Source organism: Emydura macquarii, unplaced genomic scaffold (assembly GCF_026122565.2).
Source record: "Emydura macquarii macquarii isolate MOO-44397 ecotype Brisbane River unplaced genomic scaffold, CSIRO-AGI_Emac_v2 contig_3451, whole genome shotgun sequence".
In the NCBI taxonomy this organism is placed as follows: Eukaryota; Metazoa; Chordata; order Testudines; family Chelidae; genus Emydura; species Emydura macquarii.
In genome coordinates, this window is record NW_027133588.1 from 8,143,361 (window position 1) to 8,160,675 (window position 17,315).

The 17,315-nt window shown below is 41.2% G+C and overlaps 1 long non-coding RNA gene across 1 annotated transcript in view; it reads right to left on the reverse strand.

The window, feature by feature from the left end:
• Nucleotides 1-910: 910 nt before the first annotated feature.
• The window catches only part of LOC137144388 (uncharacterized), a 55,628-nt gene continuing 39,223 nt past the window's right edge, over nt 911-17,315 (reverse strand). The window contains exon 4 of the long non-coding RNA XR_010917390.1: nt 911-1,026. This is a non-coding gene — a long non-coding RNA (uncharacterized lncRNA). The remainder of the gene's footprint in view (nt 1,027-17,315) is intronic.

Sequence of the window (17,315 nt, forward strand, 5' to 3'; positions counted from 1 at the left end):
ATTATCCAGAGTGTAGGGAACTGCTCCTGTCATTTCAAAGTATTATTTCCTCGAGAAGAACCTTTGCATCTCCTGCTTTTCGCTTCCTAGAGCCTTTCCCTCTTCCACCTGGCTAGCTGTGGGCCAAAGGATCTAGATCAGAATTTGTGGCTTAGCCCATCTTTAAGTAAAAGGAGAAAGAGAATTTTAATTGTTACTTTTAAATCAGCTAGAGTGCTTTTTAACTTCCCCCACCTAACACGGTTGAGAACATTATGCTTTAAAAAGCTAATATAAAAAGATTTCCTGAGGAATGTCCTTTATTTTCCAAAGAGCTTGAAAACTCTTTAGGCAAATAACTATGGCCTCAATCCTCCAACTGCTTCTGCATAAGCAAACCTTGCACCCACACTATTCCCAACCCCGAGTGTTCAAAAATCAAGAGGTTGGGGACCACAAAAATTATGAGATTTCCTTAAAAATCATTATATTTTGAAAATAATATAGCTGGAGTTCTTTTTATTTGCCTTCTGGCTTTTGAACCTTTATAGGCCACATTTTCAAGCTTGTCTCTGCAACCATGAGGGTTAGAGACTTACTTTATACTTTTAATAAAAGGTGAGATTCTTGTATATTCACATGCTTCCAGAGTTGGAAAACACCAAACGCATGGGAATACATAACTGGAGAACTTTAGCCTCCCGCACAAAATTAGTAATTGCACTAATAAATAAAGGAAATACTGAGGTTTTTTAGCCCTAGCTCCCTCCCCCCAAAAAAACCCATTGTTTACACCCCTGAAATGTCATGAGAGTTGGCAATACTGCATGCATAAAGAACCTTGTTGACTTCAATGGGAATCTGGGTGCATATAAGAGTTCACCTGAGAGATCAAATTGCAGGATCAGAGCCTTTATTCATGTTCTCCTCAGCAATAACAGGGCCTGCTCCTACACTCTTTTCAGAGGTTAAAATCCTGTTGAAGTGATTGGTCTCCTTATTTTGGGTCATTTAAGGATTGCAGGGCTAGGTTCCATCTTCCTTATTCTTAAAGAAATAAAAATATGTAATTATTCTTTTCATAAGTATCTGTTGGCAGATATCTAGAAGTATTTAATTATTTTCTTTATCTCGGGAGAGAGAGTTTAAAAAAACACCTTTTATGACTCAACCAGTAACAACTCCTAAGAAGTTAAAGCCAAGATGAATACAATTTTTATTAATTTAAAGGACACAGACAAATGATCACATGTGGATTCTTAATTCTAATTTATGGTATGTGCACATCATACACTGAGATGAAAGGAAGTCTGTTCTGTAACTTCTAATGATTTAACTTTTCTGATTGTTTAATGGCAAGAAAGAAAGGAAACGGAGAACCACAGCAGCTGTACTGACAACTTCCTCTGTGGTTTTTTTGGTGTCTGTGGCCCAGAAAAAAAAACAATTTTACACAAGATCTTTCAAAGATACCAGAAAGAGCAGGTTTCACTCATTTGTTTTCGCTGCTGTAACAAATTAGTTTTGCAAAAAGTGAAATAAAATATGTGTATGTGTGTATTATCATCAACGATTCTGCTGAGTGATTTTTGGTTATTATTGTACATTGCATTTTTGTGAAAATTGCCCAGATTCAGGATTTTCAGAAATGAAGGAGGAAGGGACAGAGTGGAATACATACTGCAGCCACAGGAAAAAGAAGAACATCAGGAACACAAATTAATAGGCTTCCTCATCAAGAAATTATAAGGTGGTTAGAGAAATCAGTGGGACCATGCATGTGCTTAAAGTTAGACATACGCTTAAGAACCTTGCTGAACTGAGGTCTTAGGGAACAAAGTTCATGTGATATTGACATCTAGTATGTTTTTTTTTTAATTCCCTGTGATCAAAGCTCTATACTCACATATTTCCCTGTCTTCTGAAAAAACTGTATGCAGCTCCAGTCTCCTCCCCCTAGGCACTGCAGAAGATTTGCACAGTGTTCTCAGTATGTAAAAGTCACCCAGACTTCCAAGACCCTCTCTCTCATTGAATAAAAACTACTGGGGAAGGGCAATACTGCAAAGCTACAGTTTGTCCTACATTAATAGCTACAATATATTGGTACCTACAAGTGCCATTTTTAACAGTATATAAATAAGAGATTGGGTGATGCAGTCTGGAGCATCCCACCCTCTATGAGCTGCACTCTGACTGAGCCACAACACAGTTTTATTTATTTTTATTCCATATGCATCTGCCTGACCTTTCCCTGATGAGCAAGCAGCATATATGGCCTTCTGGGCTTGTGTGCTGTAGGTAGCCATGTATATACTTAAGTTTGAATATGCCCTTGGATGGCAATAGACCTGAATTGGCTTGCCAGCCAGCCCCCAAACCTATGCTTGTTATTTTTGCTACATTAATTATTTCTGTGTGTTAAAAATTCAGTTATTTCTCATTTGTCCTCCTAAAGAAGGTATAGCAGGTTTAAAGCAGAGCCTGGTTTGTGCTGTTCAGCCAGGCCATCACTTTAATTTTTAATCTAGTGGTGCAAATGATGTTAAAAGTATACTGAGATGGCACAGCAAGATAATTTTCAGCCCTAAAATATTTAAAGAATTTGTTACTGTAAAGAGCTGAAGGGACCTCAGGCTGCTCACTTTGGTGGGAGCATACACTGAGGAATTCTTCTAGAATTCTTCCTTTTCTTTGTGTTTGATTTTGACTAGCTCACAGAAAACTTCTTATCCATGTACTTACTGATTGCCTCTGTCATCCATATTACTATGTCTAGTGACAGAATCTGAGACCAGTGCTCAGGAAAATGTTATCCAAAAGTTTTAATCTTGGTTCATGACAGCTCAGCTATTTTATCTGAGGGTCTTATATAAAATTGTTCTACTTGCTCATCTCAGATCCCAGCTCTTTGTGAATGGGACTGTGTATTTTAAATGCACCATAGCTAATCTGCCATTTTTATATATTGATCCAGCATGTATAGTCTATGTCCCACGGTGGATGGCAAAATGCCAGATATGCTTACCTTTTATTATTCCATTTGTTTGTTTGTTTTTGACTTATTAGGTGAAAAAGGGAAGGTGGAAGTAATAAAAGACAGCTGAGAAACTTAACAGGGCCTATGTTTACCCCTTGTATAGCTCCATCCACATCAATGGTGTTACACCACAGATGAATCTGGTCTAAAGGGATAAAAATATGTTCCAGCCATCAAACATTGTTACTAGTCATGTTTTGCTTTATTCATGACTGCATTCAAAGCACTCTCAGCACCATGTACATGGTATGTGGGTAGCATTTAATTACTACATATTCTTGACCTGACAAAAGATACCTTTTACATAAGAACAACAGTCCATCTTCACATAAAGTTCACTATTACCAGAATTTAGCGTGAAAGGCTAAGTATCTTTTTCTCTTTCAAGCTACAAACCTTTTGGAAAAGCAACCCAAAGGTGGCCCATTTTTTTTAGGTTATCAAAAGCATTTAATTTATTTCTCTTTTTGATAAGCAATCATGTAGTCGCAATTAGTATTTTTCAGAAATGATTGCACATTATAAAAGGGCAAAACTGCTTCTGAAAGCCAAGGAAAAAAATCCCCAAATATTCAGAAAGATAAAACTGTGCGTGTCTGTTTTGCAAGGGTGTGGTTTTCCTGTTCCTGGACTGTTTTGAAATTTGAATTCCCGTCTCTGATCTCTAAAACAAAGCACACAAATGCCCCTGTTAGGAGGAGTGCTTCTTTAATCCAAAAGAAAATGTTGTGACTGATATTGTTGATGAGAAGGATATGTATCTTGAACAGGAAAATATACATTCAAATTATTATATTGGTAATTAATTGGCAAGATGACCAAAAAAATACCCTAAAGACTTGAGATCTTGATTCCTAATTCTTTTTATTATAAAAGTTTAATTGCCTAATTATGAGAGTTTAGAAAACTTAGACATGCAACTTTCTATTGTTTATTCTCTACAGATTTCTCCTTTTTAAAATTCCTTCCTCTTTCTTCTCACAATTTTTTTTGGACTCTGTCTTATCCCCAGGAATGCACATCCCTAGCCCCATAAGGTAGAACGATTAACAGCCACCCTTAATGGAGAGGGACTTGGCTATATCCAAAACTGCAACTGTGAGCCCTGCCTCAGTTGGTATCTATGACAGGACCTGTTGTTCCACCAATGGGAAAGATGCCCATTGAGTTCAACATGAGCTGGATAAGGATCTTGATGATGTAGCCCTTAGGATGTTGAACTCTGCCCACCTGGATACCTGCCTTTGCTTTTTCTTATTCTTCGTGTTTATTCTTAAAACAGGGAAAAGAACATTTTCAGAGCATTTCAGAACATTGTTTCATCTTGATCATCGTTTGCTTCCAAGCAGGAAACTCAACTCCTTTTGATGATGCCACTTTGGCTTTTTAATATTGTATTCTTCCATTTTATGATGGATTAATTGTACAGTACTGTAGCCATTTGCTTAGAAAATTCAAAAGCTTTCTTGGGGATGCTTTAAAAATAAACCATTCTTATTTATTATTATTCTGCAAAAAGGATGTTAAGCCATTTTCAAATGGTTTATATTTTAACCAAAAGTTTTAGCCCTATGTATCAGTTATTCATACTTTGCCATCTGACACATGCCTATCTAAAGCAAATTTATTGAACACCATATAGTCAACACTTTGGTTGGAATGAGCCCTGCTCCCTTGCCAAGGGATCCTAATGAGACCACGGATCAAAGATTGGCAGGCTAGAGTATTAGGAAGCTCTCACCCTTGCCTAGCAGGCTGCTTGGCTCAGCACACCGACTGTCAGACAGACCGCACTATGCACTTCAATCAAGCAGACACGGGTGTGCACAAGGGAGGACAAGCAGGGACACTGGCCCCCCCAATAATTGACGGGGGGCATAGAGCTCCTCCGCTCTTCTAGAGCCCCGGCGGGAAGAGTGCGCACAGAAGTCCTCTGGGGCCTTGGCGGGGAAGGGCCCATGCTCCTCTCCAGGGACACAAAATGTGCCCTTCCAAGAGGGCTGGAATTTAAATTCCTGAACATGCCCCTGAGCAGACACATGGCAAGAAAGCAAGCAGACAATAACAAATGAAAAGACAACACACTCACCCCAAGAGTCATGTAGTTGCTCCTCCTTCACCTGGAGAATTCCCTTGCAAAACTCCCGTTTGCTAGCTCAGAGACCGCATAAGACAACCAAGGAAGGCAAGAGGAACTGCCTTAAAGAGCGAGGACCAACTGGATGTGACACATTTATGTAACCATTCCAGACTTTGTATCCCTCTAGTTTTCCCACAGCTCTGGTCAGATTGTTGTTTAGCAGACTCCTAAGGCCTCATTAGTTTTCCCATCTACGGTAAGGCCTCGGATGTGGAGTTCCTCAAGCTAAAAAGTAAAATGTTATTCTACAGCATCACCATTCAGCATTTTCTCCATCTGTAAAGAGTTGAATTTTGCCTCTGAAACTATAATCAATTCAGCCAGGTAAAATCACTCCAGCATTAACGTGCCCCGTGCAATAATGGGAGCAGGAGTGCCTTTCAGAATTCATGCATGTAAGGTTAGCTGGGAATAACCATGTCATTTACACGGGGCTAAACTCAGCTCTCCATGGGACCAGTGATTTGCAAACTGTACATCCTTGCACAGCCTGGTCTGCTGGACCCCAGAGGGGGAAATCACCTGAGATGGGGTAGGTGATGAGGTAGTGGTGTCCACCCACCTTCCTCTGAGTTTTAGTATGAGAAAGGCATCCTTAGGACTAGTGTTCACTTAAAATTTACAGCTGTATCAACATAGCTGTGCCACTGTAAGAGTGCTTGTGTAGCCACATTATGTCGACGGAGAGACATATTCAAACCACCTAAACGAGCGGCAGCAGTTATGTTGGTGGGACGGGGTCTCCCACCGACATAGTGCTGTCCACACAAGCGCTTATGCTGGCAAAATTTATGCTGGTCAGTGGTATGTTTTTTCAAACCCCCAAGCGACAAAAGTTTTGCCGGTATAAGTGCTAATGTAGACAAGGCCTTAATCTCTTGCAGAGAGCTCTACTGAAACGCTGCCAGTAGGGCTGGCTACAGGAAGTACTGAATCAGGCCATTCTCACCAATGGCCGATCACCACCACAGGCCAATCCTCTGTGACCAATGTCATTCACTTTGTGATCACAGACTCATAGAAATGTAGGGCTGGAAGAGACCTTGAGAGGTCATCCACTCCAGCTTCCTGTGCTGAGGCAAAACCAAGTACACCTAGACCATCCCTGACAGATGTTTGTCTAACCTGTTCTTAAAAACCACCAAAGACAGTGATTCCACAACATCCCTTGGGAACCTATTCCAGCACTTAACTGTCCTTATAGTTAGAAAGTTTTCCCTAATGATGTTCACTTCATATTACTGCAATCCTCTTCCCTAGGAAGAATTTCTTTCATTGGTCATCCTCTTCGCACTCTGGGTGAATCTAGCTCTGTAACTCTGTTTCTTAACATTTTTAGCAAATGACCTTGTTGCTGCAATTTATTGCAACAAACTGTGATATATAATATATTTACATTTATATTGCATCTTTCTCCCCAGAGGAATATACATACAACCAACACAGAAATGCAGCCTGCTCTAAGGTACAAGCAACGAAGTGGGCATTTGGCACATTGTACACTGCATAAAATTGGGGTGGCGAGCAGAATATTTAAGTTAAGTTGAACATTCCCTCATTCTATCAAAAAGTGCTATGGGTTCTTTATTGTCAATGCATGGACAACAGCCAAGTTCTCAGTTGTTAAAAGGTTTTGTCCAAAACACACACACTAAACTCCAAGCAGCTGAACATATCTTCCTTGCAAGAATGAAGAGATGAACCAACCCTACTGGTATATGAACCTTTTGTTCCAGGGAATCTAGATATTTCAAATTTCTGCAATCCTTTCCATCTATTTTTCCAGCAACTCCAAGGAGCTTTGATTCTACAGGAGTGTACCCCAACATATTGCATTACAACTTTGGAGCTGTGTGTATATAAATCGTATATGAGTTGCAGCACAAAATGCTGGGACACCAGCTGAGATTTCAACTCACTGAGGCACCAGTCATGTTCCAGCAACTCTTGGAAAAGCAAAAATCTGCCTCTGAGCGCATAGGAAAGCAAACGATAGGCAAAACAAATAATGTACTAATCTTCACAACCAATCGGATAGTTATTTTGGATACCTTTCTCTGATATATTCTCTAGGGAAGTCAGTACTGATTATGAAATCATATTTAACTACAACATTCCACAAGCAAAAAATTTATCAGTATTTCTAAATTCTAAAATTTGTTTAGGCATTTTAAATATAGATTTGATTTTAATTAGTGAATTTACCAATATGTGACACATCATCCCCAAATTCTTCCTATATTATCCTTCCTTGCTACTTGGAAGACCCATGTGATGGGTAAATTTCCATATAAATACAGATTCACATACACAGATAATTTTTTTGTAGACAAACTCGTTTATGAAAATACAAAAGCAGCTACAACCCCAGCTGACACATACATGCCTGTGATTACAGTTCTGACTAAATACCTGTTTCTGTTGCCAGAAATATTTGTTGAACTCCACCTTAATAGGAGCAGTTTGAAAGCAATCAGCTGTGATCACACCCAGGGTTTATTGTGGCAGCAGCAGGATACAGATGTCAGGTTCAGAACTTGTGTTTTATGTAGGTGTGTAAATGGCTTCCCATCTGGTCACTTATAATGTTTCTTTTCTAATTTTTTGATAGCTCTAGCATTAGTGGCATTATATTAGTGGAATTATATAGTGGAATTTAGGGAGAAATTATTTGGCTCTTGTTTCTTTCTATTTATAGGTATTTAAAGAAAAAAAAGCTGTAAAGTGGTGTTTGAGGTATAGCTGATTTTTCGCTATTATTATTTTTCTGCCCTGTTTGTTAAGAAAATGTGCAGAGTACATACTGGACTGACTTTGTTCTTGAGGCATCGTGTAGTAGATTCAGCCCAAGATCAAACAGCAGGATCCTGTGGGTTTTCAGCCCACTTCTGCCACAGAGACCTCCTCTGTGACACTGGGGAAATCACTTGACTTTAACCTCTCTGTGCATGGAGATATCCTTCTGGGGGGCTTAATTATTATTTTTGAAGTGCTTTGAAACCCGATGGTAGATAGCCCCACATACATGCAAAGAACTGCTATTAATTAGCGGTTTCAAAGCACAAAGTTAAGTGCTGTGTATTATTAGTTGCTCTTCAAAATTCAGACAACGTGCACTTTAATTTGCTCTCTCTATATATAGCTTTTACTCTTCCCTTCTGAACCATAATACTTTTGCTCATGCAGTCCAAATGGCTCTAGCTTTTTGGGGAACCCATATCACATTGCAAACTAGTATATAATTTCCTTCCACTATTACGCCTGAAAACTCTCTTTCAGCATAACTAACTCCCAGGATTCCGCCTGAAACTGCAACTCTGGATATATGATGAATTACACTTTCTGTGTTAGTCTGTATTTTACAAACTGATATTTTGTTACACACTGCATGTTTTTTATCTCACTAACTCTTTTTGCATTAGTTTTTTGTTCTAACTGGTATTCGTAGCTCATCCTATTTTTCTATATTCCTTTGTCCAGGAGAAACTATACCAACTCCAAAGGCATTATAGTCCTATACTCTCCCATAAGATTATTTCTCTTTTCTTCAAAGAGAATTAACATAAAAACCAAAATATATTAACATATTAGAAAACTTAGTAAAATAACTATTGGAATCTGGAATCAACAGTGAGAAATCAGGAAATGTACAGCTAAGACTTAATATTTTGTCCTAACTGTGCTTGGGTTTTGCAATATACATGTGTCACTATGTTATCACCAAGGACCATGCAGTACCCAGGCCCAAGTACTCTCAATTTTCTTGCTTTTGTAGATTTAATATTCTTAACAACAACAATAGCTTTTTCTTTGCACATATAAGATGGTATAAATGGCTCTAGTGAGTAATTTTTCCTTAAGGGCAACCGCAGAAGTCTGACATATTTTCTGACTATTCATATTATTGAAGGTTGTTTACTGCTCGGAGCAAAACAGAGAAAATACTGCCACCCTCGTGATCAAGCAATCTGAGAAGACAATTGTTTTGATAGCTACAGAAAAAGAACTCAAGTATATCTAAGATCACCTTTCAGTTTCTTCCTAAAACTCAGATCCACACAATGCTATGAAATACTGGGGTGGTGAAAGAGTAGTGAAATGCAAATTAGCATTCCAACTTTACTTCAGAATTCTAGGGCTGATTCACAATGACCGCGCGATTCGGCGGCAGTCGACGGGAGTTACGCAAACTACACAGAGTAGTTTGCGTAACTGACGTCGACTGCTCTGCTTCCCTTCTGCGCGCTGTTCTCACTGCACTGAGCCGACGGGAACTGCGTTCCCGTCAGCTCAGCGCTACACAACTTGAGGGGGTGGACTTACTCAGTCGACTTCCTGATCAATTGAGCAGGTCTCACTGACCCCTCAATCGATCAAGAAAGATCGATCTGGTGGCGGCAAAAGTCTGAACATAGCCCTAGTAGTTAATACTGCTACAAGAAATAGATTTTTTCCCAACTGAAGTATCCCTGTGCTGCATCCCCAGAGATTTGTATCTCTTGTTAAAAAAAAAAAAAAAAAAAAAAATCGATAGTGGAATTTAACAGCCAGAGATATCTTTCACCAAAGTATTCTTTTATGGAACTTTCTTGTTGACCCCAGTGTGGTATTTGGAAGTGCTTCACTTGTTTTCAAGATACATAATATCATTTGCTATTACCAACCAATTCAGTGGTGCAATAAGATCATAATTCCTAACAGTGCATCTCACGGTTTGTGGCATACTATACAAAATGGTGGTGTCCTTACACGAATAGCTCCACCATTGAGAGGAGAGGACCCAGGGAAAACACTGATTTAGCTGAAGAGCCCTAAAGCAGCAGCAGCTCAGAGTTCTGTCTCCAAAAGAAACTTGCTGGGAGCCAACTGCTGCTGCTTCTTTCCTTGCTTTCTGTTCCTGACAAGATTGGATCTATTTTTTATTGACATGCCACTTATAATGTGCTGTGAAATGAGGACAAAATGCAAAGGGAGATCGCAATTTGTCTCAATTAACAAAAGTTTTCAACATTTAGAAATTCTTTTGCAGTACTTTGAGTTTATGCAGCACAGGGAGCTGGTTTAGCTCTTCAGTAGGTGTAGTTTTTGCTACATCTACCAATACTTTACATATAGAGAAATGTCAGAACTGTGAGATGAACTGTTACCCAACCTGAAATACAGTGTCCCCATATCTTTAAAATTAGAGTGCTGTTAATAGGAAGAATATTATAGTGGTTAAACCACACAACTGGGAGTCAGAAGATCAGGGTTACATTATTTGCTTAGCTACTGCCTTCTTATTTAACTTTGGGCAATCACTTAACTAAGCCTCAGTTTACTCATCTGTAAAATGTAAGTATTAATAATACTTACCCCCCCTTTGTAAAGAACGTTGAGATCTTGGGATGAGAAATACTTCAATATTATTATTTCTCCCATCCTATGTCACATTCACATTTTTTCTTTGTCTCCTAATGCAATTCAAAATGCCTCCTAGTTTTCCAAACCCTGCAAAATTACCTTTTCGCTCTGTCACACTTATTTTAAAGGCAACTACCCCCTGCTTGCTCACTCCACTCCTCCAATCTTGTTCTCTTCTCTGTCCCCTCTCATCTTCATCGCTTTCATTTATGCTGCTCCATCTATCTAGAAATCACTTCCTCCCTGCCTTTGAATCACTGAGTCATTTCCTCGCTTCAGATGGTACCTACAAACTTTCCTGTTCATGGGTAGCCCAGCCATGACTGACTCTTCAAACACATTTCCCTTCCTCCACCATAACACATCCTCATGTTCTCCTCATTGGAAGTAGGATGGCAGGAAGTTTACTTCAATCTGTACTGCATTTCAATTTCAGTTGTTCTCTCTGCGTCATTTTCCCTTTTGCTCTTTATGAGATTTCCTGCACCTACTTGGTTGGAGTTTTTCTTCCTTTATTCTGCCTCTTTTTGTAAATCATTTCATAACACCTCTCAACAATAACAAAAATAATGTTATCTAAGGATTCAGGTACCTCTGTATGTATTAATAAAACGTAGCTAAAACATATTTTTGACAATAATCCCAGCACAAAATAAAGCAAATCTCAGGAAGAGCATTATATTAAAATAAACAAGGAGGTTCTAGAACAGGGATGGGGAACCTTTTTTCTCTCAAGGGCCTGACGGTGGCCCTGGCGGCAGGGGGGAATTCGGCGGCGACGCGGTTTCACAGCGGCGGCGGGGTTCCGTGGGGGGCGTGGGGCAGTGCCCGCCGCCGAAGTCCCCCCGCCGCCGAAAAGTGTCTCAAAGTGGACTTCATTTTAACAGATTGTCCTGTGGACACCTCCCCTCCTTTTCATGATTGTGCAGACCACCTCCTCTCCCATTTGGGGGTGCATGCCATCTCTGTTGTAACTAAAGCAATTACCTCAAAGGGCAATATTATTAGGAAAGTATTTCAGGAATGTTTAGCAGTTCATGATTCTAAAGAAAGATGAAAGTCAGAACCAGTTCTCCATGGCCCACAGTTTGGCAATGTCTGTTCTAGGGTAATGTCTAATCTGTATAAGTGACATCAAGGGTCACTAGAGCATACGGACTGGCAGACCTTTTTTTAGCATTCTGTATAAACCCAAAGAAATAAAAGAACTGAGTAATGTAACAATAAGCACACAACACTTCTCATATGGAGACACAGCAGGGGTTTAGAGAGCTGAGTATGGGAGTAGGATCTACGAGTTTCAGAATTCTAATCCCACTGCCACCACTGACTCACTGGGTGACCTTGGCTAACTAAAATTAAACTTCTCTGTGTCTGGTTCTTTTGGGGCAGATTCTATACTACTTATCTCATGGAAGGTGCAGCCCAGGGGATTGTAGAAGGGGAAAAAGTGGCTTTCAACCATCTCTACATTGCCTGGATTTGCCTGTGCGTGGGTCACTGCAGCTCCTGGTGTAAATTAGTAGAATGCTACAAGCATGCCCCATCCTGTCCTCAGGGCACCTCCTACAATGGGAGTTACAAGGGACTTACATCAGCCCTATGCTGTTTCTCAGCCAGGGATTTCTCCCTTGGCTCCTTGCAGCCCCTGCATACTGCTGCAGCAGATTATAGGGGCTGTGGGTGAGGACCAGAATCAGCCTTCCATCTGTCAAATGGGAATAGTAATACTTATCCAACCTGGTAACTCACAGGGAGTGGCGTTGAAAATTACAATCAATAATGTGTCCAGTGCCTTGAAAACAAAGCACTGTGTAAGTTCTATCTATGATCAACTTAGACACATATTATGGCTCTACAACCTATCCTAGCAGAAGATCCTTCACTCGCTCAAGCTGTGGGAGGCTGACCTATCCTTGCTTACAGACAGCCCCCCAATCTGAAGCAAATACTCACCACCAACCATACACCCTACAAGAAGGCCAATCCAGGAACCTATCCCTGCAACAAACCCCGTTGCCAGCTCTGCCCACACATCGATTCTAGTGACACCATCACAAGTCCTAACCACATCACCCACACCATGAGGAGCTCATTCACCTGCACATCTACTAATGTAATATATGCCATCATGTGCCAGCAATGCCCCTCTGCCATGTACATTGGCCAAACCGAACTGTCACTATGCAAAAGAATAAATGGACACAAATCAGACATAAAAATGGTAACATCCATAAACCAGTTGGAGAGCACTTCAGTCTTCCAGGACATTCAGTCACTGACTTGAAAGTTGCTATACTCCTACAAAAAAACTTCAGAAACAGACTTCAAAGAGAAACTACTGAGCTTGAAATCATCTGCAAACCTGACACAATCCAACTGGGTCTGAACCATTCCAAGTCCCGATTATCTCATTACAATAAGTAATTGCCACTGATCACACATTCTCACCTCCTAATCAATGGTTGTGAATAGGCCTCAACTGCTCTGACTTAATAGATTTTGCTTTCATCCACCTTCTCCATTGTTGTTACTTCCCTTGGATATGTATATATATATGCCTCCTATGTGATTTCTATTCCTTACATCTGACGAAGTGGGTTACAGCCCATGAAAGCTTATGCCTGCAGAAATTAAATTTGTTAGTCTTTAAAGTGCTACAGAACTCTCGTTGTTTAGACACATATGCAGCCCAGATATATCTAGTTCTGTATAATACACTGGAAAATAACAGGAGGAACGTATCATATGATGACGACTCTCTTTCCATTCCACTAGTATCCCAGGAGGATGTTAAATAGTAGCTACTAAAGTTAGACATTTTTAAATCAATAGTCCTAGATAACTTGCATCCAGAAGTTTAAGGGAGTGTCTGAGGAGCTTGTTGGATCATTCATGTTGATTTTCAATACACCGTGGAATACTGGGGAAATTCCAGAGCCTGGAAGAAAGCTAATGTTTTGCCACTGTGTAAAAGGATGGCCCAGGTAATTAAAGGCATGTCAATCTGACATTAATCTTGAGCAAGATAATAGAGTGCTTGATACAGAACTCAGTTAAAGAATTGAAGGAGGGTAATATAAATTAATTCCAATAAAATGAAAATAGATCCTGTTAAACTAACTTTTTATCCGATTACAAGTTTGGTTGATAAAAGCAATAGTGTTGATGTAATATACTTAGACTTCTGTAAGCGTTTTACTTGGTACCATGCAATATTTTTATTAAAACAATAAAACAATAAAAAATTAACATGGCATACACTGAATGGATTAAAAACTGGCTAACTGATAGGTCTCAAAATATAATTGTAAACACGGATTTATCATTGAGCAGGTGTGTTTCTAGTGGGCTCCCTCAGGGATTAGTTCTTGGCCCTACACTATGTAATATTTTTATCAGTAACCTGGAAGAAAACATAAAATCATCACTGATAAAGTTTGTAAATGACAAAAAGGTTGGGGGAGTAGTAAATAATGAAGAGGACAGGTCACTGATACAGAGTGACCTGGATCGCTTGGTACACTGGGTGCAAGCAAACTATATGTATTTTAATATGGTTATCTGCAAATGTACACATCTCGGAACAAAGAATGTAGGTCATAGTTACAGGATGGGGGACTGTAGAAGCGGTTGGCACGGTCCAGCTGGGGCGTCACGACCCTTACTCGGTCCCAGGCTCTGAGGAAGGCCACAGCGCCTCTACTGAGGGGAATTAGCAGCCGGTTTAGGAGTCAATTGCCCTGGCCCTTAGGCAGGGCGGGCAAGCAAGCAGTGGCTCCGCTGTCGATAGCGGTAAGGGAGCACACGTTCACCCAGGTTGGCTAGGGGAGGAGGAAGGGGTATGCAGGCCCACCCGTCTCCACTGCATCCCAGCTCAGGGCCCTAGCAGTGGCAAAGGCGTTTGCCATCGAGTCGGCGGGGCTCCTGCCGCAACACACCGACGGGGTTCTTGCCCCTGACTCAGCCATTGTCTATGGCTGTCCCTGGGCCACTTCCTCCCCCTGGTCCCCCGATACCTGTGCCCATGTATTTCCCTCTGGGTCACTGGGGAAGGTGGTGAGTGGGCGTCTGGTGAGTCCCTCACCATCGACTGGCGGCAGGTCTGGAAACACCTGAGGGTCGTCGGTGAGCAATAGCTCCTCCAGGTCGCAGGGGCCCAGGGGTTCCTCCGGTCTGCTAGGGCCAATCCATGCTGGTGAGTCCTCCACGCCAGGCAGCTTCTCCAGGTCAGGGCCGGCCTCAGGGGGCTTCTCCCATCCAGCGGGGGGGGATAGCTTTTCCCAGCTATGAGGGTCTGGCAGTCCTTCCCCGTCAACAGGGTCTGGCGGCCCTCTCCAGCCCTCCAGGCCGGGCGGCCTTACCCAGTCAACAGGATCGGGTAGCCCCCTCCAATCCCTCGGGCCTGACAGGTCCGGCCAGGGTTGGAGACTCCGGTCGGCGGGGCGTCTCTGCCAAACAGCTGCGGGGCCCAGATCAGGCCTAGGCTGCAGCCTCCGGGTAGACACGTCTGCTTCCCACGGCAGCCTTCCCCCAACTGAGTGGCTGGGCCTGTCTTTTATACTGCCAGCCCTGGGCCTGGGTCCACCTCTCTGCTTCCGGGTGGCTGGGCCTGCAGGGCCTGGTTCTGTCCAGCGGGGGCAGAGCGACCCTTCCTCGGGCCCAGGCTCCGAGGAAGGCCACAGCGCCTTGCTACAGGGACTCTATCCTGGGAAGCAGTGACTCTGAAAAAGATTTGGGGATAATGGTGGATAATCAGCTGAACACGAGCTCCCCGTGCAATGCTTTGACTAAAAGGATGGATGCACAAACAAGGGGATCTCAAGTAGGAGTGGAGAGGTTATTTTACCCCTTCATTTGGCACTGATGAGACTGCTACTGGAATATTGTGTCCAGTTCTGGTGTCCACAAACCAAGAAGGACATTGATAAATTGGAGAGGGTTCAGAGAAGAGCCACGAGAATGATTAAAGGATTAGAAAACTTGCCTTAGAGTGAGGCACAAAAATATTTAGTGTGCTTCCCCATTGAGTTTATATGGGCAAAACATATATTCACCTATAGAAAGACACAAGGTGGAACAAATATTGAAACACCAACTAACATATGAAAATGTTAGAACTTTTTGATTTAACATGATGATTCGCCAAAATTTAACAAAAATAAAAAGGAGATGCCAAAAGAAAGAAAAACAAAACCCAAAGGTTGCTCTTCGTTTTCAAGGCCATTTGGGCTCAAGACACTGACCCTGCTGCTCCCATTGATCTCTGTTTTAGGTTGAACGTACGTTGGTATATAGTTCAGTGTTAACAAGTACATTGTTAGTAGTGTAACAAAGTGCCTGGTTGCTCAGACTGTCCCTCCACTCCCTGTTTTCCACTGTTCTTTCCTTTCTGTGTTGTTCTACTTTTAGTATCCTTTTACACTGCATTTATTCTCTTGTCATTATTACAAGATCTAATGAAGCAACATTTTAAATTAAGTATTTATTAGTAAGTGGGAAAGAAGCATGGATTTGGACTGAGAATAATTCAAAAGAACAATGGAAAAATGCAACATAGTTTTGGAATGTTATACAAGATTCAAGTATAGTGTAAGGCTTGAGGTTGTTTTCAGCTAACAAGTTATAGGTCGAAACCCATTTAAATGGCTAACGAGCATACCTGAGCCTCAAGGACAATGGCTAGTGTAAACATCTGATGGCTCAGGAAGTCAGATGTCCTCTCAGTGATTCTAATTCCAATGAGAACAGCACACTTGCTTTTAGAATTTCTGTCTCATCTGACACCTATCTGTAAGGACTCCCACCCCCTTCTTCCTCCATCCTACCCCCACCCCGAGTGTAACCTAGCTAGCATCCTTGATGTAAGTAGAGTGATTAAAGTGTCTCTGCATGTATGTAACGACCATTATCACTGTTGTTCTTTCCGGATGGGACAATGTCTGTATTTGTAAGTGAATAGATAAAGAATTTAAAACATACTATGTAATCAATAAGAAAGTGTATATAATTGACCACTGTAACATCATGAAGTTGAAGCTGATTTATCAGACTTCCCGGTATCATGAATAAACCTCTTCAGTATTGTCTGTGCTGCCTGATTCTTGGAGAAAGAATCCTTCGTGCTTTACAACAGGGAACAATGTTTACTAGCTTTTATTCTGTAACTAGCCAATGTCATCAACTAAAAAATTAATACACAATTTTCAACAAAGGAGTCACATAAAAAAGTAGACATTCCTGTTGACTGAACACTAATTTATAGCACACATGGAAAATTAACTTCTTAAAAAAAATACGTTATACCTCCTTTTACATATATCATTTGATCTTGATACAGAGTTTCATGTTTTCATTTCTTCTTTAGGCTCTTTGCCGAGAAATTCAGACACTAACGTTTCAGGTGTTGGTATTTTTGGCCAGGGACACCTCCAGAAATATTTCATATGATACGCAAAACTCAGGCACTCTCACTTTAACTTAGTATGGTACCACACAGTTTTGTCCCAGCCACCTCTCCATTGTGGCAGAAGAGCTGCAGGGACAATTGCAGTGAGTGACATTGTGACCTGGCATGCCAGGTCGGTTTTGGGGTACTCTCAAACAGGAATACTGGGGAAAACTGCTTCTTTTGCACCCTCCTGGAAGCCCCTACCATGGCCAATGGTATGCACCGTGTGCAATGTATGTTCAGCTGCGGGTGATACTGTTTTTGGCAGACAAGAAGAAAGACTCTGCAGTATGTTTATCACA